Here is a 22,588-nt window from a genome sequence, read left to right on the forward strand (position 1 = left end):
CCACCATCCCCTTGTTAGGAATATAGTTTCTATAACATTTTGAATGAAGATCTCTGAGTGAGTTCTGGGGACCCCTCAGCTTAGAAGAACCTAGCACTGGTAGTTGTTACATCATAAGCTCTGCAAAGCTCTGGTTCGTAGAAGGGAATCTTTAGTCTGTAATGAGAAAAATGGTGCATGTTAGTATATTGCAAGCATTTCTCAGCCGTGTCAAAAAGTGTAGCATTTTTATGGATAATCAATATGGACTAACACACCACAACTTCATAAAAAATGGCTTGTTTATGTTTTGCTTGACCTTGTATGCAGCGCTTAGACAGTAGCAGTATGACTAGGTCATGTGGGCTCAAAGGTGTCTTATACAATAAGCTGTGTGGTAACGTCATGTGTGCAAAAATAAGAGACACAAAGGTAAAATGGTTTCATGGCTCGGGCTAACTAAGCAAAGACTAGAATGACCCTAGGGACCATATAACTACTAGTGTCTACTCTAGTACTACCTCATTTGCACTAGTGATGTATTGTATACTATTAACTCATTTTTCAATCTTGCTACTGACCAATAGGGGGAGGTGTATATGACACCAAAAAAATCTGTAATGTTTTTTCTAGGAGCACTACCGACCACCAGTGCCGGGGCCAGTGGTGAAGGCGACGTGTCTGGTGAGAACGCAGCAGTTGCGGATGGAGCTGCAGGGGACGAGCCAGCACCAGTGGCGGGCAGTGGTAAGTTAGATTCATAATATTTAACTATTGACATTACACTCACTGCGCGGCCCGGCGGCGGCAAACTGCCCCCCATCCCTGTAGACAAGACCCCCCCACCATATTACAATAGCTGGGGGGTCTGCGGCGGATGGAAAGACTGACCGCCGCTTTTCGACATGGTCGACATGTCGACCGTGCAGAAAACGGTTCAATATGGTCGTGGTGTCTGAAAGACACTGCCAGCCATATTACAATGTACATTTTGGGATGCCTTTCTGTGACGGCTTTGCCGCCACGGAATGGCATGCGGAGTATGATTGGGGGGCCTGTTGCGTGCCCCCATGGACTCCGGGCGGGTGCACATGAGGGGTGCCTATGGATGGTACCTTCCTGCCTTTCAAAGCACAACGTGGCAGGCACGTCGCAGTGCCTGTCACGTTTTGCTTTGAAAAGCACAACATGTATTTTTAGCATTGCGGCGGGCGGTGCTTACAGCACCACCCGCCGCATTGTTAAAAATACGGGATGTGCCCGCTACTCTGGCGGGCGCATCCTAATTGCCCCCAAGGGACCCCTGCCCTTATTGCGGGCGGTCCCTTTTAGCGTGAGGATGGCGGGCGGACAAAGTCCGCCCACCATCCTAATGATGCCCTAAATAAGTAAGTTGTTGTGAACGTTGGAAGAGTCAAGACACCCTTTATTTGGCATTAGTAAAGACATTAGGGGCGGGAGTATTGAGTAACCAATGTCCTCTTCTATCTCATTTCAACTCCGCTTTCAAAGTTTTATGGAGAAGACTAAACGTCAAATCAGATCACCTGGTGTTGTACTAAAAAGAGAAAGATGGGTGGAAGGAAGAAGGACGGGCATGACTTCATATTTATGACTGACAGAGAGAAGGATACGTGTGACACAAGCATGCAAATTGCAAAGGTGGCTGATAGGAATCGGATGCATGGTTGGTTGAATGCCTGGAAAAATGCCGCAAATGTTAAAGACCAAGCAAGTGGGAGGATAGATACATACCACAAATGTTATGTACTGTGCTTTATAGTGCTACCATGGCACTATGTGTATAATTAACTAATTAACTTGTCTTACTGTTTTTCTAAGAGTATATTTTACATTAGTCTTTTTTTTTCTTTTTGATATACAGCTACTCCTTCCTAACCAGATCGGAAGGAGTTGGCTGACAAGGCACAGCGCCGGAAGCTGGAGGTGATACAAGTAGAATATCGACGACTGGTGGTCCTGGAAGAGGAGGAGGAGGAGGCGGCAGCAGCTGAACACTCCTCCAATGCCCTGGGCCCCAGCCACCGCCCTCCAGCGGTACAGCGCCACCGTCTGGCAGCCGCCTGCTGCCACCTTTCCAGCACTGGTGCCCCCCCACTGTGGTTGCAACTGCTGCGCTCTAAAGCACTGCATCACCCTACTGAAGGAGGCAGTGCGTGTCCTCTAAAGACAGTCCCGCCGAACCTAGGAGACCCTGTTTATAGCCCCTTTTTTATTTATTGTTTCGGTGGGTGGGAATGGGCGTTGGGGTTTTGGACATTTGGTTGGACTTCTTTATGGACATTGGTTGGGGTTAGGGAGAGGGGTGGGTCAGGTTTTGTGGTTTTTTATATAGTTTATTTTTGTTAGGGTTATTATTAAATCAATATTTCTAATTTACATACAATTTTGTGGGTGGGGTTACTGTTTTACATCACACTGTTTCCTTGCTGGTGCAGGGCCGCCCAAAGCCAGTGTTTGATTTAAATAATTGGCTGACTTTGTAAGACACAAAAAGATAGATGCGACACCCCTCACTGATTGAGTTGTCCTACTAGTACTGTCAGTCTCTCTCTTCTAGTCTATGCATTCTTTAACTGGACTCAAAGGGCTGTGTGAATTACTGAATTGATTGAAAACATGTCCATTATTAATTATGCCTCCCCCAAACATCTCTTACCTTTGTTGATGTTTAACTTAGGCACAGCGATGGCTGCATGGTGATGATGGTTTCCTTTCCTGACATGCCATGGTTGTGGTGGTGGTAGTAGTAGTAGACAGTGATGGCAGGGCAGCAGCATTTGCAAAAAAAGAAAATGAGATAGTCAGTCGCCTGAGAGAGACTGTTCGAGGAGTAGTAGAATGAAGTACAGTACAGAACTTACCGCGAAACAATAATATGCAAAAATATTTTACAACAAAACATAACAGTCGTGGGGATAGCCTACTAAACAGAGTCACAACAAACTATAGTTGTCTTGAGTCACTTGACTAAGCCTACAGTACACTCCTCGACACAAGCATAATAGTAAGTGCAGTGTATGAGGATGACAACAAATCCTATCAATGCCGGCAATTAATGTGGATGTATATGTCCCTTTGGTAACTAAAAATCACCTCTAAAATATACTGCTCATGGGTGGCCGAGCAGAAGAAGATCCTCACTCTGCCTTGAAATTGAAGTACTATTGCCTTCACCAAATCCGCCCCAGCAAGCGAGTGATAAATTATTGGTGTACATTTAATTTAGTCACGGTGCCCGGGGTAAGAGGGTTAAGGTTTGTAGAATGGATTGGAGGGGGGGTTTGGGGAAAGGTTTGCACATGAAAAACAGTACGCATGGACAAACAACAAAACAAAATCTCTGTAGACTACCATATCAATATCAATATGTTAAGGGAGAAAAAGGAAATGCATGCATGATGATGATTGATAAGGAGACCTGGATTACATGCAGTTCTTGTTCCGGGTTTACTTTTACAGATAGCAAATAACATTTTTAAATATTGCTAGGGATGAATCATGAACAGAGAGCACACCTAATGATTAAAATAACAATAAGAACAGACTGTTGTAAAGATTGTAGACAAAAAAATGAATCAAATATTGAAAATATGATGAAAGTTGATACTGTTACTGTGTTATCCTGGTCAAATGTGGATTTGCATCTCAGCATTCCTCTTGGTCCTCTCATACATCAATCTTGGGTGTCGCCAGTCGCCATTGCCTGCCTGGCAAATGTGGATTTATTGGTAAGGTAAGTGTGCATTGTAATGTTTTCCCAAGTGTAGCACAAGGCCCCGCCTGTAATTGTAGATGGAAAAACAAAAGGGATATTGAGAAACAAAGTTGAAAAAAATGCACAAGTTATGGTGTAGTACAACAAGAACACTCTACTACTCTAGTCTGTTTCCAGAATTGACCTTCAACAACAACAGTTACAGGACAGAGCAGGCCGACAGTGATGGCATGTCACTTAGCAAGTTAGCACATCCTCCGTTTAGAGTTCATTTTTTTTAAGAGTTGGACAAAGCACAAATCCAGCAACATAGCATTTTACAATTTAAGTCACTAAATCAATACACTGCAGTCATCCGACCGCGACACTCAACTCCACTTCTACACAGACATTTAGGTCTGCTGTGGTTGTTGTTGACTTGTTTACCTTTTATGCTACTCATGAAACGTCCTCCTGACTTGTTACTATTCCATCAATCATCTCCGATACTTGTACTGACTGACTGTGAAGATCGACCTGCAGTAGAAAACCAATTTTGTTTATTACACAACAAGAGTTGAAATATTATTGACTTGAGTCACTCTTTAGTGTGTACAGTACGACTACTAGTACACTTTGACTTCACTTCATGCACAACATACAACAAAAACACAAACACCAATAACTTAGACTCAGGTGTCCAATGCATGCCATTCATTTTCATTACCTGCTCCTTCTCATCTTAAGTCTTTTTCGCCATCATCATCATGGACGGTGCTGTTGTCATACTCACTGTGGAGTGTACAGATTGAGTCCCCTTCCTGTGTTTAATCAAAAGCAATGTATCAAGCTGCAGTAGAAGTACACATTTCTTACTAAAAATAGTTGCAAGAAGGGGGAAATTGCCTTGAGTTACGTTTAGTGTGTGGAATGATGATTAGTGCACAATGAAATAACTTCATGCACAACAAACAACAACAAAATCACTCAGTCTGCGTCCAATGCATGGCATCATTTCATTACCTGTTTCATCTCATTTTCACTTTTCAGTTAATGGGCAGTCTCTCTCGGCTCAGAAAGGAGGATAGCTATAGTACTCATCATGTTCCACTTCTTTTGGCGGGACTAGGAAACATTTTATTTTTTCTTTCATTTAGCAAGCATCATCCAATAATCATCTGTCTTGAGGGCAATGATGTAGGGAGATTCAGGAGAATGGAGCGGAGGAGCTGGATTCAGAGGACTGGACTCTGCAGACAGCTGAAACTCGTATATTGAAAAAAGAAGGAGAGTAGAAGATGGTGGTGATGGATTTGTTGTGATTCAAAGATTGTAACCGGAAAGACAGGCACACAAATAAAGGACAATAAGGGAGAAAGACAGTAAGTGCAAGCCTAATTGTCAGGGAAGCATAGCTTGTCCTCAAACTCTGGGGGTTCAACCAGTAGTAGGTAATCATGTAACACACTACTTCCGTGTCCTGAACCGCTGTCCTCATCTTCCTCCCTTGATTCATGTATTGTGTAATTCGGTGGTATGAAGTGCTGATTCATTTTGATGATTGTTAACCTCTCCACATTTTTGGGCAAGAGACTGGTCCTTCTCACTGTTACAATGAAACCAGCAGCACTGAAAACAAGTTCGGAAGAGACACTTGCGACAGGGCAAGCAAGGTAGCTTATCGCCAGCCTGCTGAGCAGTGGCCATTCGGCCCTTTTCCTATACCAATACTGCAATGGGTTTTCATCAATGTACACCTCTGTTGGGTCATCCAGATAGGCCTGGACCATTCGCTCAATGTTCAGGGGTGCTGTTGCTAACCTTTTTTCTGGCTCTTTTCTCTGTGCATCAGCACTGTGCTTAATACTAATGCCTAACTATAAATACCAATCGTATAACGATTCTACTGGGCCTAATGATGATCCAGTTATTGTTGCTGTTGTCATTAGTGATAGTGAGTGTTCTGAGCCAAACGCACTGCCTTCAGCCTCCAAAGTTGCACTTGATGCCGGATGTCCTGCTGCAGTACTTCCTGTGAGTTGATCTAGCGGGCTTTTAATTAGCATCCGTTCATTTTCCAACTAACTCGCTGCCTCAGCTATTCAAGTTTTTTAGCGGGCAACATCCATCTCTGAAAAAGGAATTAATGTCTTCCTTGACAATTTTGTCCATGGATCCAGAATTGTGGCATAAATGTAATGTTCTTGTGACAAAATCTTATTTTGCACCCTTGTATTTTCAGCTAAGCGACGGGCTAAGCTCTCCACCAAGTCATAGGCTTCTTTTTTTTCCTCTACACCTTTGTATGATTCAGACACCTTCTTCAGCTGATGCTCTAGCATTTGCAATAATGGGATAGCTTGGCCCATTGTACAATCCTACTTGCTGACTTCATGTGTGAAGACCTCAAAAGGATGAAGCATGTCAGTCAGGCATTTAACTAGGCACCATCGGTCCATCTGAAGGGACATGCCTTTCACAGTAGCATCCAGTCTTTGCATGACATATTTATTGAGTGGGCTGTACTGCTCAAACAGACGATCAAGCATGTAATACGTTGAGTTCCAACGTGTTGCACCTCCTGAATGAGTGCTTTGACTGCCATTTTATAGTCACATTGAATGATCCTCAGCTGCTTCTGAGCTTTAAAATAATGGCTGAATTGAGTGCATATTCTTCGGCAGGTGGTCAGTAAGTTGCTGACTATGGGTTCTTTTTTCAGAAAGTCTTGAACTATAATGTTTATGCAGTGCGCCAAACACGGAACCCTGAAATAGGAACCAAGCTCCATGGCCTTAAGTACATTACTGCCATTATCTGTGGCAACAAAACCAATATCAAGCCCTCTTTGGCGCAGCCATTCAAAAACCTTGCTGTGAAACTCTTCCAAAATGTTTATAGCAGTATGAGATTTCTCCATGGCGAACATAGCTACAGTTGCATGTTTCCGAGTAGCTTTAAAGATCTGAGCTGTGTCAACAGCACCTCCTTCAGATAGCTTATCTCTAACCCCCACAAAAGAGACCCAGTGTGCAGTGATGCACATGTAATCTGTGGTTTGGCAAGTGGTCCACATGTCTGTTGTCAGGTGATATTATGAAGCACTCTGCTGCAAAGCTTGTCCAACCAATTCTAGCACATCATGATGTAGTGCCGGAAAAGCAATTCTTGCGAAATAGGACCGGCTGGGAGCCTTCCATTTAGGGCAGATGGCTGACACAAATTTAAGGAAACCAACCCCTTTCACAAATGAAAAAGGGAGAAGGTCCAGTGCTAACATTTTAGCCAGCTTTGCATTGTACAACCGTGCCGTTGGGTGGTTGCGTTGGAACTGCCTCTCCAACCTAATCATGCTCTCAATGGTAGGCTGGAACACTTTCCTTTGAGGTGCTGTTGTTTTCATTAACCCACTTACGCTCAACGATGCAGTTTGTCTCATTGCAGTACTCGGTCGCCTTGGTGTCTGTCAGAAATGGTGATTTCCGGTTGGCTAAGGCTTGCGCCAAAGCCAGGCAGAAACCACCATTCTAAGTCAGGGCAAGGAAGTCACCCACCAAGATAACCCCTGCTCACCCTCTTGGTAGCTTGGCACGAGCAGTCAGGCTTATCTCAGAGGCAATGTGTAAAGCATTTGCGCATGCACCCAGCAATAACACCCAAGGCCCACCACAAAGGAAACTCCACACAAGGTTATCTATAAAAATAGCCTTTGTATTATAACAAACACATTAGATAATAAACACACACTTTACAATGTGCCATAGGCAAGGGCAGAATTTACAGGGGATTATGTACATGGGACAGGGCCACATGGACCACTATCAGGAATAAGCACTTTTAGAACTAGCACTTGGTATAATAATCACTTGGTAGGATTAACGCTTAGCACATAGAGCATATAATGACTGTAGCGCCAAATAAGAAATGTAGCACACAACCAGAAACCACAGGTAAAAGGTAAGTACCACCTACGCAATCCTAAACATCTTAGGCAAATATCACACAGGGAACCATGAACTCACGAGCATCACCAATACTAGGAAAAACAACCTCCTAAGCATGAAAACACATTCAGAGGTATAGGTCAGAAGCTTCACACATGATGCATGAAAACACATTCAGAGGTATAGGCCAGAAGTTTTACACATGATGCATAAAAACACATTCAGAATATTGGCCAGAAGCTTCACACATGATGCATAAAAACACATTTAGAGGTATTGACACGGTGCGCAAAACATACTACACACAGTACATTTCCTAACACCCAAAAGCATCAGCAAATAAATCCCTATAGCACATAAATCACATTAGGGTCCAGGTTGCGCCACTGCGCCAAAACCTAAACATAGCAGCTGCCCACTACTTGCTGGGCAGCTGAGGACAAGAACAGCGCCTAAAAGCTGCAGCTGGCACTATGTGCTGCGCAGCTGGGAAAGGCCAAAGTAGGGATGCAGGAGTACGATTCACTCCTGAGTCCAAAGTACATGTCCTTAGGATGGAAAATCTAAACGGAGCAGCTGCCCACTACTTGCTGGGCAGCTGGGGTCTGTAAACTGTGGCATGGCCCCCATTGGCCCTTAGGAGCAAGACTACACCACATGGGAGCCTTCTAGGCTCTAGAAATACAGATTGTGCAGAACGGTGGAGGCCTCTAGGCTCGAGAACTCCCAATGCGCCACACGGGGGAGCCTTCTAGGCTCTGAACATGTGTGTGCCCTCCGGAGGCCTCGGGCTCCAAAAACAACTGTATGCATGGGAGCACTCTGGCTCCTTAAAGAAACAAATGCACCCGTCATTGGAGCCATGGGGCTCAGCACAGGCTCCTCTGGCCCTTTTAATAAACAATGTGCCCCAGGAACTACCTAGGCACTGAAAACGGTGGGGCGGCCCACTGCCATCCAGGGCCGCCTTAACAACAATTATGCAGAATGGTGGAGCCACACGGGCTCCAAAAGTTGTACATGCCCCTACTGTTGGAGCAGCCCACAGGACATGCGGGCCGCTCTGACTCAGCACCCTACAATCGCGCCGAAATCAAACCCTGCTCCCTCGAGGAGTGGGGTGGGGAAATGCGGCACGGTCCCCTGCCTAGCCCCAACTCACCAGGCTCCGGGGACTTCTCCTCTCTGGCAGCCGCTGCTGGACTCCTCTGCCGGGGCTCCCTCCAGGACACGGGAGCCCCGCAACACCTCGGCTCCTCTCTGCTGGCACCCCGGGGCTCTCTCCACTTCACGGGAGCCCCGGGCCACTGGAGGACGTCCCATCTTCTTGCGGGGGCTCGAGGAGGCGGGGTGGGCTCCCGACCTCCTCTCTGGCATTACCACTTCCGGCCGCACTCAAGACTTCCGTCCTGCGGCCCCGCCCACAGTCAGGCAGGCCGCGGAAGGCGGCGGTGACCATTCTCGGGGGCAAAACTAGAGGGGTAGGCTACCTCATAATAAAAAGTAAATAGCGGGGTGGGCACCCGCTAGGGTGCACATAAAAGGGGTGGGCACCCGTGAATAAGAACAAAATAAAGATGAAGACGCAGGGTGGGCACCTGCGCACTCGGGGGCTTACAAAGGGCAGGAGCGCTTCCCTCCGAGTGAAAACGACAGCGCTCTGCCCAGAAATGAAAAATAAAGTGCTCTCAAGGTGCTGGGGGCACCTACAGCACCAGGCCCCTAAGGGATGACCCCCTAAGAAACCAGGGCCCCAGCAACAGGGTCCTCCTAGGTGCAGAGGGCAGGAGGGTCCAAAAGAAGTCCCCCAGCACCCAGGCAAGGCAGAGGGGTCCCAACACAAAGTCCATCAGCAATCCAGGGGCTGGGCAGGGGCCAGGGAGGCAAGCCTTTCCCTAGGCTCCAGCAGATGCACGCCCCTGGTAGATTCTAGTCAGAAAAAACAAGAACATTTTCCAGGAGGTCACAGCCTCTTTTTATACACAAAATCCCTTTGTCTCTAGGGTGCAGGGTGGGGGAAAAAACTGATGCAGCTGCTTTTGGAGCATTCTGTTGCTCATCCCCTCTCCCCATTCACTGGCCAGTCTAGGGTCATCAGTCGCACCACAGGGGGCGGAGTCAGCATTGTGTGGGGAAAGCCCTGCCCGATTCAGGTCCCAGGTGCACTCCTCCCTCACATCAATTATGTAGATCTCTCCACTCACCACCGGGGAAGACCCATCCTGACTCCTCGAGCCAGGCTCACCAGCCGCCAGCTCCAGCCAATCACAAGCCAGACAGCCAATTCACATAAATTACACAGACATGCCAACTTCTAGAAGTGGTACTTCCACACTAGACACTTTTATGCTGCACACATCATCGCGCAGCATTTAACCACGTGAGTCCGCACATACCAAACTCGCACCTGCACTCCCCACGCTTCAGGAACTACCAGGGACACACATATTCCCCATTCATTCCTATGGGAGGGCAGGCCACTCTCACACACACACTCAGAGAGTGCACACACGTTACACTGCGCCACAGTGCTAAAGTGCGCAATGACCAGAAATCACTATAATGAGGTAACCTTACAAGGCAAAAAGTTCAGGGGTGAACCTGCCAGAAGGGCCAAGTCCAACAGTGTCTCAGCCTGACTCTGAGTATGGCTCTTACTGCGGTGCCACTCAGGTGTTGCTGAGGAGGATGTGGGCGGTCCCACTACACTACTGGGGACACGGCTAGGAATGCCTCCCTCTTCTTCACCTTTCACCTCAATAATATCGTCCCCTGATTCTTCATGCCCAACTTCAATGGGTTGAGTTTTTTTACTTTGTTTTAAGTGAAGTAGGTGATTCTCCCACACAATAGTGTTGTGTATTATGAGATGACTTGCTTGCCCTCCGGTATCAAAGTTTGTACCAAGCTTACCCCGCCAAACACCTTGTCGACAAATTGAGCATATAGCAATGTTCTCCTCCTTGGTGCTAACAGAAAAGAAGTCCCAAACTGGGGAGGAGAACTTTCTGGCACTGCTGGATGTGCCACTTTTAATACCAGATGAACTGGGGGGGTGTTTGCAATGTGACTCTGTGCAGCTACACTGTGACTTTTACTACCAGTACCTACTGAGAGGGTTGAGCTGGATGTAGGTCCCTGCCGGGCCTTTGAAAATATGGCAACTGGAGGTTGTGGTGGTGTAACCTATGTTGGTGGAATCCATGCTACATCCCGCTCAGTAGCAGCCTTTCTGGATAGGGTGAGAATGTTGGTCTCCATCCCCTTTGGAGCGGGAGTGATGTTCGTAATGACTGGCTCGTCTTCATCAACATCATCCCCCTGTTCTACATCTACCTCCAAAACTCTAAGTTTTTTTGGAACCTTCCTTTTCAGAAGCATTGTCTTGTGGCATGCATCACTCTCAGACTGAGCTGGTGGCTGCCAAGTGGCATCACGATCATCAGAAGCGGGGCTTGAAGAAGAAGATGATGGACTAAGCCTCCTTTTCCTTGCTGGTGGTCTGGAAGACAATAGATCTTCCGAAACAGTGGTTTGCTCCACTTTGTCTGCAGGAAGCTTGATTTCCTGAAATGCCCAATCTCCAGGAGCAACAACTACTATTGTGGGCTGTTCTTGCGGCTGCTGCTGTTCTTGTGGCTGCTGCTGTTGCTGCGGCTGCTGCTGCACACTTATCTGCTGAGTTTCTGCCTGCGTTAATTGTGTACTACTTTGCGATAATTACATTCCAACATAGCTGCTCGTTAGTAGACTGGCTCCCTCTGCGACACTCAAGGGCTTGGGCCTAGGTTGGTGGGGTTGGACCGCTGGTGTGGAGGTGCTGCTCCCAGCTTGGTTCCCGGACAACGCTGCTGTAGGCATACTTTTTTTGGTCCCGAAAAAAACATTGGCCGGCACACCAGCCGTGGTTGGTGGCACTTCCTTTTTCTGTCTTTTTTTCCCACCGGCAACATTCTTGGTACTGGACCTGGTACCTTTCTTTGGGGTCATCTTCAGATGTCAGGCAGGACCAGGTGCACAAGTTGTGGTCACACGTGGATTTGATGCGCAGGACTTCTGTCTGGCTGGCAGTACAACGGGTGATGATAATGACACCTCCTCCTCTGGCTTTTTGTGCACCTAAAAGCAAATAAGCCAGGAGAAGAACATCAGTGAAATGTTGCATTTGTTGTTGTAGTTCAGTTACTTACTACTGTACTAGTACAAACAAACAAACAAAAGAAGATATAGTCTAGCCATTTCTGAGACTTTGTCAACAAGGGCTATGTTATACTACTGTGTACACACTATACTATCAGGAAGGATAGGAAAGAGAATAAGAAACCACCAAATTACAAATGTAATGGAAGTGGGGTGGACCCTATTTGGCATTTATCTATTTGAGCATCACATCATTCATGGAGCTGCTGCTGGCAAAGGGAATGTATGGATGGAAGCAGTAAGCCAATAGGAAATCCATGCAGGCCTATATTGCAAAAGCAGGACAATAATAACCCCCGCCACAAAAAAGGCCACCAGCTACATGGACATTCAAAAATCTCAAGCAACTAGCAGTAGGCCTGGGAAACACCATGAACTGACAAAAGGCCTATAAAAGCCAGGCAAAGGATGCATGCTAAAGCACATTGCTCTGCCTTTTTAATGCAATAAAATACAAAAAAGAAAATACACAGGCCCAAAAAAGGTCTGCAGGGTGCATGCATTGCACATCAACACACACCAGACACACACAACAAAGGCATGTCTTTAAGACACCCAACATCAAAAAGCCCACCCCCAAAAAACACATTTACCAACTCAATCCAATGCCATTGTTGCCCTAAATGATGTCTAAATTCAACAGACCACACAGAAACACTTGTTTAATGCAGCTGGGGCTACCTGCTCTGAGTCTGAGCTGGCAGACAAGGCCAGACAAGCTTGCAGGCCTAGGTTTCAAAATGGCCACCAGCCACATGGCCAGGCCCAACAACAGAAAGCCCACCCCAATAAAAACATATTTCCCAACTCAATACAATGCCATCCATGCCCTAAATGATGTCTAAATTCAACAGACCACAAAGAAACACATCTTTAATGCAGCTGTGGCTACCTGCTCTGAGCCTACCGGGTGAAAGCAGGCCTGTTGGCAGACAAGGCCAGGCAAGCTTGCAGGCCTAGGCTTCAAAATGGCCACCAGCCACATGGCCAGGCCCAACAACAGAAAGCCCACCCCCAAAAAAACACATTTCCCAACACAATCCAATGCCATCCATGCCCTAAGTGGGTGTGCAGTCTAAATCTCGAGTTTTTAATATCGACTGAACAGAATATCAACTCCAGAATGTCGAGATGGCAGGAATATCGAGGTAAGTAATATCGATGTTAGTTTTATCGATTTTTAAGTAATTTAAAAAATATTGAAGTACAAAATATTGAGTAGTTTATATCAAGTGTTCAAAATATCGTAAATTTGTATTAGTTAAAAATATCGAAAGTCAAAATATAGAGTGTCAGAATATCGAAAGTCAAAATATAGTCTTAGAAAATCGATTTTTGAAATGTAGACTGTTTATAATGTTGCAATAGTAATTTGTTTGTGTAAACTAATTATTAGGTATGTTATTAAAAACATAAATATTTAATTTATTTAAAGAAAAAAATATTTAGTTCAAAATGTATAATACATTTTAGGAGCGGGTTGTGGGTTTTTAGGGGAATAGGGTGTGTGGAAGTGTTTTAAAATAAATAAAATTAAAATTTAGAAATTAATTCAAAATATTTTTTAAATATGTTAAAAATTTTATTTTGTGAAAAGTATATGTTTTAGTAGCGGGTTGCGGGTTTTTAGGGGAATAGGGTGGGAAGTGTTTTAAAAATTTAGAAATTCAAATTTGGAAATTAATTTAGAATTTTTTGAAATAATTAAAACATTTAAATTTGTGAAATATTATATGATTTAGGAGCAGGTTGTGGGTTTTTAGGGGAATATGGTGGGAAGTGTATTAAAAAATGCATAAATTAAATTTTGAAATGAATTTAAAATTTAAAATTTTACTTTTGAAATAAATTTTAATTGTTAAATTGAAAAATAAAATTATTATTAGGAGTGGGTTGTGGGTTTTTAGGGGAACAGGGTGGGAATTGTTTTAAAAAACTGAAAATTTTAATTTTGAAAATAATTTCAATATTTAAATTTCAGATTGTGGGTTGTGGGTTTTTAGGGGAATAGGGTGGGAAGTGTTTTAAAATATATGATGATTTAAAAATTAAAAAAATGTATTTTAAGTTAAATTTGGAAATATATTTTACGGGTGTGTTTTGGGTTTTTAGGGGAATAGGATGGTGAGTGTATATAAATTAGTGCATTTTATTCAACAAAATAAAAATTTCAATTTGAGAAAGGTATTAAATGGTTGTTGTATTAGAAGTGTTATTCTTTGTTTTAGGGGTGTATGGTGTGTATTATTATTTAAAAAATCATTAATATTAATTAATATAATAATACATTTATGTAAGAAATGTTAAATTATAAAAATTTAAATCAACAACAATAAAAAATTAAATTATAAATATGAACATTTTTAAAATTTATTTTAAATTAATTTCTAAAATAATTTCGAAATAGAAATTTAGGTAAATTAAATTACAATGTAATTGCTAAATGAAATTTACAATGTTTAATTTAGTTATTATTAATTTAAAACATTAATATGAAATGAAAATATTATTTATCAAAAAAATATTTATTATGGTTTTAATGTCCTAACTTCAATTAATAAATATTCCGTGCAGTTGGAATAGTAAATTATATGGGTTTACTGTACAGCACCTTCTCTGAGTTAATACTTGGTGGAGTGGCAATAGTAATTTTTATGGGTTGATTGTCCAGCACCTTCTCTGAATAAATACTTAGTGGAGTTGGAATAGTAATTTATATGGGTTGAATGTTTAGCACCTTCCATGACTTTATACTTGGTGGAGTTGGAATATTAATTTATATGGGTTTAGTGTCCAGCACCTTCCCAGAGTTTATATTTGGTGGAGTGGGAATAGTAATTTTTATGGGTTTACTGTCCAGCACCTTCCCTGACTTTATACTTGGTGGAGTGGGAATAGTAATTTATATGGGTTGAATGTCCAGCACCTTCTCTGAATAAATACTTAGGGGCTCCATTCCGCCCGCCACCCTATCGGTCAACAGGACCCCCCGCCTTAAGGGCGGGGGTCCCGACGCCAGCATTAGGATGTGCCCGCCACAGTGGCGGGCACATCCTGCATTTCTAGCATTGTGGCGGGCGGTGCTCTCAGCACCGCCCGCCACAATGCTAGAAATGCATTTCTGCATTTGCATTAACAAAGTGGCAGGCACAGCACAGTGCCTGCCGTTTTGTTAATGCAAATGAAGAGGGGTACCACAGGTACCCCCCCATGTGCAATACCCCCCCACTTTCGCTCTGGGAGCCCGCAGGTGCCCCCCAGAGTGAAGACCGCATGCCTTTCGCCACCACGGAAAGGCTTCACCCTCAGCCCATCATAATATGGCTGGCGGTGTCTGTTTGACAGCGCCACCATATTAATCATTTTCCGCCCCGGCTGCAATGCGACCGGGGCGGAAAAGTGGCGGGCGGTGTTTTGCTCCGCCGTGGTCCCCCCCGCCATTCTAATATGGCGGGGGAAATACAGGGAAGGATGGCAGGCGGATTGCCCCCGCCAGGCTGGCGGTGGCTGCCGCCAGCCTGGCGGGTGCACTCCGCCTGCCATCCTAATGGAGCCCTTAGTGGAGTTGGAATAGTAATTTATATGGGTTGAATGTCCAGCACCTTCCCTGACTTTATACTTGGTGGAGTGGGATTAGTAATTTATATGGGTTGAATGTCCAGCACCTTCCCTGAGTTTATACTTGGTGGAGTGGAAATAATAATTTATATGGGTTTACTGTCCAGCATCTTCCCTGAGTTTATACTTGGTGGAGTTGGAATAGTAATTTATATGGGTTGAATGTCCATCAACTTCCCTGACTTTATACTTGGTGGAGTTGCAATAGTAATTTATATGGGTTTAGTGTCGAGAACTTTCTCAGAGTTTATACTTGGTGGAGTGGGAATAGTAATTTATATGGGTTTACTGTCCAGCACCTTTCCTGACTTTATACTTGGTGGAGTGGGAATAGTAATTTATATGGGTTTAGTGTGCAGCACCTTCCCTGAATTTATATTTGGTGGAGTGGGAATAGTAATGTATATGGGTTGAATGTCCAGCACCTTCCCTGACTTTATGCTTGGTGTAGTTGGAATAGTCATTTTTAAGGGTTTAGTGTCCAGCACCTTCTCAGAGTTTATACTTGGTGGAGTGGGAATAGTAATTTACATGGGTTGAATGTCAAGCATCTTTCCTGAGTTTATACTTGGTGGAGTTGGAATAGTAATTTATATGGGTTTAGTGTTCAGCACCTTTCCTGACTTTATATCTGGTGGAGTGGGAATAGTAATTTATATGGGTTTAGTGTCCAGCACCTTCTCAGAGTTCATACTTGGTGGAGTGGAATAGTAATTGTAATGTGTTGAATGTCCATCATCTTCCCTGAGTTTATACTTGGTGGAGTGGGAATAGTAATTTATAAGGGTTGAATGTCCAGCACCTTATCAGAGTTTATACTTGTTGGAGTGGGAATAGTACATTTTATGTGTTGAATGTCCAGCACCTTCCCTGAGTTTATACTTGGTGGAGTGGGAATAGTAATTTATATGGGTTTACTGTCCAGCATATTCCCTGAGTTTATGCTTGGTGGAGTGGGAATAGTAATTTATATGGGTTTAGTGTCCAGCATCTTCCCTGAGTTTATACTTGGTGGAGTGGGAATATTAATTTATATGGGTTTAGTGTCCAGCACCTTCTCTGACTTTATATTTGGTGGAGTGGGAATAGTAATTTTTATGGGTTGAATGTCCAGCACCTTACTTGACTTTATACTTGGTGGAGTGGGAATAGTAGTTTATATGCGTTTAGTGTCCAGCACCTTCTCTGACTTTATATTTGGTGGAGTGGGAATAGTAATTTATATGGGTTGAATGTCCAGCACCATCTCAGAGTTTATATTTGGTGGAGTGGGAATAGTAATTTATATGGGTTGAATGTACAGCAACTTCCCTGACTTTATACTTAGTGGAGTTGGAATAGTAATTTATATGGGTTTAGTGTCCAGCACCTTCTCAGAGTTTATACTTGGTGGAGTGGGAATAGCAAAAACTTTGTAGAGAAATAAAACTTTGTTGGAAGAGTACTACAATAAATATTTGCATCAAAATATAATAACTATAGTAGTAATTATAGTTATTGTTAGACTACTAATACATTGATAAATAATTCACAATATTTATGACATTTAAAAAATAATCAATACATATTAAAAATAATATTTAAATTATATTTTATTTAAATATTTAAAAAAGTAGACACACACATGGTTAAATGGAAAAATTTAGAAACAGTTTATTAAGATGGAAAAACAAGTGGGAAAAAGAGGAATTTTTTTATTAACAGTATAATATCATGAGTAAATAGTATTCATTAAATGAAAACAATAGCAAGTAAATATTTGCATATTAAAAAACTTGATAAATTGTATTCAAATAATTCTTATGTTTATTCACATATATTCAAAATTAAATTTTTGATAAACATAATTACATAGTGTACATTTTATATAATAACAAATATTTTAAATCAAATACAAAATTGAAATATTTTAATAATAAACATGTTGAAAATAATTGTTATATTTGTTGTACATACAATTTTTCATATTTTAAAGTAGAGACCATTGAAGATACATTTTTATAAAGATTTGGAAATAGCAACATTTTTTTGGTTACACAATGGTAATAGGTTAATCTAAAAAGTAATAAAATTCATATTGAAAATATTATTATTAATTTTTACAGAGGTAAATAATCAAAAAGAAATTTAAAAGCATAGGTAACTTTTATAATAACATTAACATATTTATAAACATAATGTTTAACACAAAGTCAATTATTAAAGTAATTTCAGCATTTAAATTAATTACAAAGTGTACATATAAATAATGTTTACTTTTCAACAGTTAGTTAAATAACAGTGTAAATAATGTTTTTAAACAAATATCTATTTATAATTATTGTTAAAAAAATCCTGAAAAATAACATATAATGTAAGACTATATTTTTAATTTTTACGTGTTGGAAAATAGAAAATAAATAGCCTTTTTACATATACAGGGACTATTATTTAACCGCGTAATGTTATTTTGTCTCATTTGGTACTGGAACAGCTTGCGGTTGGATGCTGCATCGCATTGGAGAGGGTAAGTTTGTTTTTATAAGTTTATAAAGTGAATTTAAGTGTATGTGTGGTGTATTTAGGTTTAGGTAGATTATATTATCAATCCTAGATTATGTTTTAGGTGTTAGCTAGAGTGTACGATATTTACTTTTTACTGCGTTTTAGTCCTAGGTGTGTGAGGTATGCTAATATGTTTAAATGTTAGTAAATGGATATTTTTATAGTACAAATATGTATTTTTATATGTGTATGGGTGTATTTGTGTGGGTGGGTATGTTTTTTTCTATTTTTCAGGTTGTCGTCACCCTTTCAGTTTTTGGAGGAGGTCCGTTTTTTTTTAAGTAGTGTAACGAGTATTATATACTCTTATGTTTACACACATACTTTGTTTTTCAGGTTTTCCAGGAGCGTTTCGTTGTTTAAATAACTATTTTCGCGTGTTGAAGGGTATACCGTGTGGATTACATTGGAGAGAAGTCGACATGGATTTGCTTGTATTTTTCTTTTTTTTGGGGCTTCGTTGGATTGTATGGACATTTTGAACGCTTTGGGATCGATTTTTAATCATTGGATTACTTTTAAGGCAGCGACAGAAACTGTAAGTATATAAAAAAATGTTTTTGGGTGGAAACGCTGTTTTAATTTTTCACATTGCTACGTTATATGTAACAGTTTGAAAATAAATTATCATAATACATTTAATATATTGCTTTAAAATGTATTTGATAATTTAATTACAATTTGTTAGATATAACAAAGGTAGGAACAATTATATTTAGAAGTGGCTAATGTTGGTTGTATACTTGTGATATATTTTACAGAATTGTTTTAGCTATCATTGAGAGATATTCTAGTCCTCCGGTAGTTGGATAGAGGATAACTTGGCTTTGGAGTGTGTTATACATTTTTTTAGTTTGTTTAGTTAATTTTGGTCCAATCAGGGTTACTGATTGCTCCATTCGGAGCTCTTGGTAACTCTGCTCTTTTTGTAGGGATTGTAATAATTTGTGAAGGGTAGGTTTCCCTCTGCCTGTGGTTGCTTGGAAGGCATTATGCCATCCATCAACTGCATTGTTTGTTTCTGCTTCCTTATTTAGGGTGCTAAGGTAGACGTTCGACCAGGCAATTTGATATTTAGGTTGTCTTCTATGACCAGATCGGTGTAGCCTTCCTACCCATGTATCTTCGAAGTAGTCAAGCATAGGGCTTAGTCTTTCTTCGTTTCTCTTGTAATAGGGGCTGTCTATTAATAGGTTATAGTGTTCAGCAACGTCTGTCACAGGAACATAGGCTAGAGAAATTCGTTTTTTTCATTTGGTAAGCAAAAGTGCTGTCTGTGGCGTATTGGACACTTAGGGGCCCCCAGAATGAAGCAGAGTGGGGACATGCACACGGGGGTACTTGTGGTACCCCCCCACCTTTACATAAACAAAGCGGCAGGCACCGCGCAGTGACTGCTGCTTTGTTTATGTAAATGCAGCAAAGCATTTTTAGTATTGTGGCGGGCGGTGCAGAGAGCACCGCCCGCCACAATACTAAAAATCCAGGATGTGCCCGGCACTGTGGCGGGCACATCCAAATACTCCCCACGGGACCCCCGCCCTTATGGCGGGCAGTCCCATTTACCACAAGGATAGCGGGAGGTCAAAGTCCGCCTGCCATCCTAATGAGGTCCTTAATGTACATTTTTGTAGATGTCGCCATACACATTGATTGAAATGATAATAGCAACCTTGTATTGCTGTGTGTGGGTATGTTTTATGGATACTGTTTATCATTGCTTTTTCGAAATCAATGATCATTTTTTGTGGGAAATAGTCATTAGTTTGCTGTTTGACTTTGGTTAGGACTTCTTGGTAGGTAGATTGCTGTTTGTTTGGTAGGAGGGCATATAGGAATGGAATATTTGCATTTTGGACATGACCATGGATAGTGTACAATTGGTAAAAAGGTTTAGGACATACTGCAAAAGTACCATCCATAATCTAAGTTTGGCATTGGTTTAGTTTATTTATGCTGTCTGCAGTGGCAAACAGTATTATTCTTTTATCCTTTGATTTGTTGTCATATAGTATAAATGGTTCATTATTATGAGTTAGACAGAGTTCAGGGAGAATTTGCACTTCTTCAAAAGTTTTAGATGTGGGAGGAGTAGCTGATGTAGCTCTTTTTTGTCTAGCTAAGGTTCTTTTAAGGGAATCTATAGATGGTAGTTGGCTAGAGGCATGTTGGGGTAGAACACTTAAATGCTGTTTCAGAATAGCAGTTGTTCCTACATCAGTACTAGTACTAGATTCTTTAAGGGAATCAAGCATTTCTATAATCTCTATTTCTGTTACATTGGATGGGTGGTTATGTTCCTTAGTATAAGTCACAGTAGTTTCCTGAGTTATAGCTCTACCATAACATTTTCTAAAATAGTATTTAGTGCACTTCCCAAAAACGTTCATATCTTTCTGTTTCTCTTGAGTATATACATATCTCATGTAACAAAGAAGCATTTTCCGTTTCTGAGAATTCACAAATTTTGCTCCTTCATTCATGCTTGATTTTTGGTGCTAGGAGAAATTAAACATTAAATTATTAGGAAAGTATTTAAATTAAGTGTTTTGTATTATAATAACACTGTTTTGCACATTCATTATTTACCTGTTTATTTTTTTGTTGAATTCAGGTGTTGATTCTCTTCGAAATTTTCTTTTCTGTGTATTTCTTCAGTACCTGTGGAGATGGAGAAAATGTGTTACAATATTTTACATTTATTTATGTTTGTTTTGTTGTGCTCTGCTAGCTAGTTTGTACTTTGCTTTCTATTAATTAAGGTTTTCAGTCATGTTTTAAATTATATACTTACTTTTTATCTTTTTTGTTTGAAGTGCTAATGTTGTGCAGTTTTTCTTTATTTTCATTTTCTCTGTAGAAGACAGAGTAGAAATAAAAGAGATGTTTTAGTTATTTGTTTTTAAAATACCGGTTTGAAGTTTTAGATTTACGTTTTGGAAATATATTAAGGTGGTAGTACTTAATTTAGATAGGTTTAGCTGGTTTTCTGTTGAAGTCAATCAGTTTTCTCCCAGCAATCCGGCAGAGTTTCCCCTTCCTTTTCTTTGGTGGTTTGGATTGCAATTTTAGCTGCTTTATTTCTTCTTTTTATAGTATTAGTTTAATTGTTTCTGAAAGTTTATTGGTTGTTCAAATTGATAGCTGGTTCTTATTTGTTCATTTGAATTTTATTAATTGTTTTGCTAATTGTTTTCCTTACATGGGTGACGCCAATTACTTTTTTTTCTATGGGTAAGGCAAATTTTTGTTATGGGTAATGCCATTTTTTTATTTAAAGTGAAAGAATATGTATTATGTGCATTAAAAAATGTTTTATTATTTGCAATGTTGTTTATATGTTTTAAATTGTTTGTTTGATGTAAATGTTTATTTTTAATTGTTTGCAATTTTGATTGTATGCTGTATTTATTTCATGAAATAGTTTATGGTTATTTGTGATGTGTTTAATATGTATTTTTAATTAGAAAGTGCATTTTCTATGTATTTTGTGAAGTCGATATTCAATAAATTACGATATATTTTTATTCTATATTTTGATGTTCGATATTAACTATGTTTCATGTTAAGAGTAGAAAGTCGATGTTCTTTACATGCAATGATATTGATGGTCGATAATGTTGTAGTAGATATCTTTTTCTATCGATATTGTGGAATCGATATTTTTGTGTTTTCTTGTGTAAGTATTGGGATTCGATATTTGTGTAGTGGATAAATTCTCACCGATATTTTGTCTAGTCGATATTTGGTCTGTCGAGGTTATGTCAGTGATTCCCCTAAATGATGTCTAAATTCAACAGATGACACAGAAACACTTGTTTAATGCAGCTGTGGCTACATGCTCTGAATCGTCGTGGGTGGCTTTGAAAGCCCGAATCGCTCGTTGTTTTCCCAGTGGCCGGCCTTGGCTCCGCCCTTCCCTGCTCCTTGCTGTTTCACTCACCGGGGACTTCCGTGGAAATTGACCGGCCGGGCTTGGCTCCGCCGGTCACGCAGCTCCTGCCTACAACCCCCAGGATCCCATGGGGCACGAACACCATCAGTGCGTGCCAGGAGGCGCATAAAGCCCCGCCTGGGGCCGAGTCCCCCGCTGTTGCAGAATCGTCGTGGGTGGCTGTGAAAGCCCGAATCTCTTGTTGTTTTCCCCGTGGCCGGGCTTGGCTCTCCCCCCTACTCCTTGCTGCTTCACTCACCGGGGACTTCTGTGGATACTGACCGGCCGGGCTTGGCTCTGCCGGTCACGCTGCTCCTGCCTGAGGCACATAAAGCCCCGCCTGGTCCCCCATCCCGTGAGGACGCGCACTGGATGCACACGGAGAAGCCTGGGATAAGGGTGGGGCAGTCTGGGCCGTCTGCGGCTGGGAAAGGGCGGGCAGGGCCACCCCCCCTATCTATTAGTTTTGAAAAAAGTGAGACATTTCTGTATTCATCAGCAACTGTTTCACTTTACACCGTTCTTGCCCTCAGCTGTTGGCTGTGTATATCTTCACTGCTCCCAAACTGTTCACCTTTTCTCTAACATTTATGGTGTGTCTAACTATGGCGCTTCGTACAAGGAATAGGAGGAAGTTCGCACAGGGCCGTG

The sequence above is a fragment of the Lissotriton vulgaris genome, chromosome 1_1 (genome assembly GCF_964263255.1).
Source record: "Lissotriton vulgaris chromosome 1_1, aLisVul1.2, whole genome shotgun sequence".
NCBI classification, from domain to species: domain Eukaryota; kingdom Metazoa; phylum Chordata; class Amphibia; order Caudata; family Salamandridae; genus Lissotriton; species Lissotriton vulgaris.